General features: G+C 42.7%; 1 pseudogene; it reads right to left on the bottom strand.

Moving 5' to 3' along the window:
* Positions 1-1,320, bottom strand: LOC129495466 (RNA-binding motif, single-stranded-interacting protein 2-like; annotated as a pseudogene).
* Between the last annotated feature and the right edge of the window lie 596 nt (positions 1,321-1,916).

Below are 1,916 nucleotides of genomic sequence, written 5' to 3'. Positions count from 1 at the left end.
TTACTTGTTGAACAGGAAAGAGTAGACCTCCGTGGTCTGAGGGAGCATCCATCTCACTTGCTGTTGCTGGCTGCCATTCTCAGCTGAAACACGGGAAAAAGCATAGAGGTGTCTTGGGAGATGTGAGTTCCTGCATAGTGGCAGCCCTAGGCATGTAGGGCCTGTACTTCTGAGGGAGAGGTGGCTATCTGCTAGGTAAGAGGTCCCATCATGGAGGCAGGCTGGAGAGAAATGGGGTGACCCATCCCTAGTGGAAGAACTGAACCTGAAGGCTGTATGAAGTATGATTAGTGGTGCATCCAAGATGGGATGAGTACTTGTAGAGGAGATGTCTGAGTTAGTTTCTGACACGAAGACACGGAAGATGGAAGATATGGGGACTCTGCAGACTGAGCAAGCTTCCTGTTGGGAATGATGTTATAAGGAGCTGGGTAAAACCCATCCTGAAGAGCTGTGGTGGGGTCATAGGTCAAGGCTATTCCTTGGCCAGACTCATCAGTTTTGCACATATTTTCCTTGGTTCTGTCGTTTCTTTGGACCACCATCAGCAAATTTGCAAAGCAAGGGATCAAATGGAGCTGGTACTCCAGCAGATGTCTTTTTTTTTTTTTTAAGATTGTATTTATTTATTAGACAGAGAAAGAGACAGAGAGAGCATGTGTGCATGAGCAAGGGGAAGGGGCACAGGGAGAGAGAGAATCAGGCTCCTCACTGAGCCCAACATGGGGCTTAATCCTTATACCCTGGGATCATGACCTGAGCTGAAGGCAGAAGCCCAATTGACTGAGCCACATAGGTGACCCCAGAAGGTGTCTTAGTATACTTTCCATTAAAGTGGCTTCATACTTCTTTGCGGACTCCATCCTTTCAAAGCCAACCCCTCTGCTGGTCCCACTGGTATCTCAGAAGATTTGAGTGGAGACAACCTGGCCAAAGGCCTTCAGCATCCCCTTCAGTTTTTGCTTATCCATTGATAGTGGAAGGTTTGATATTTATAAATTTGTGGGGTCCTGCTCCTGTTGCTTTGTCATCTGTGCCTGTACACCACTGGCTTTCAGAGCTGTTACAGCTTTCTATGCTGCTGAAGGACTGTCAAAGTCCACAAAGCCATAGCCTTTGCATTTATTTCTTCCTGCTCTTGTCCAGTATGACCTTGGTGGTGAGAATCTTCCCATATGACTGGCACAATTTGACAGGGTCTTGGTCAGTAGTGCTTAGTTGCAATCCCTGGATTTAGAAGTTGATTTTGCTCAGCTGATCATTTCCATTGGTCCCACTGCTGCTGCTAAGCATACTATTGCTTGGACGAGGTGATGCCATCTGCTGGGACAATGACACATATGGCTTCTTGTTTTTGTTAACAGCCACAGGTTGAAATCCCAGGCCTACAAAGGCACTGATAATATCATTTTCTCTTTAATGTAAGGGAGCTGAACCTTTTCATGTGTATAGCGGCCATTTAAGTATCTTCTTTGAAGAACTGTCTATTCAGATTTTTTTGCCCATTTTTAAATTGGGTTATTTGTCTTTTTATTGTTGAGTTGTAAAGATTTTTTAAAAAAATATTTTTTTGGGTAAGAGATCCTTATTAGATATATGGTTTGCAAATGTTTTCTCCTACTCTTGGCTTGACTTTTCACCTTCTTGGTAGTGTCTTTAGAAGCACAAAATTTAAAGTTGTGATGATGTCCAATATACTTTTTAAAATTTTTGCTTGTGTTTTTGCTATCACGACTAATAAACCTTTGCCTAATTCACACTCATGAAAATTTATGCCTATGTTTTTCTCCCCAGAATTTCATAGTTTTAAGTGCTTGAATTTAGTACCTTGATTCATTTTGAGTTCATTTTGTAAATGGTGTGAGTTATGGATCCAGATTCATTCTTTTGCATGTGGCTATCCAGTTGCCCCATTT

Source organism: Nyctereutes procyonoides, unplaced genomic scaffold (genome assembly GCF_905146905.1).
Source record: "Nyctereutes procyonoides isolate TBG_1078 unplaced genomic scaffold, NYPRO_anot_genome, whole genome shotgun sequence".
NCBI lineage: Eukaryota > Metazoa > Chordata > Mammalia > Carnivora > Canidae > Nyctereutes > Nyctereutes procyonoides.
This window is presented reverse-complemented; position numbering and strand designations above follow the sequence as displayed.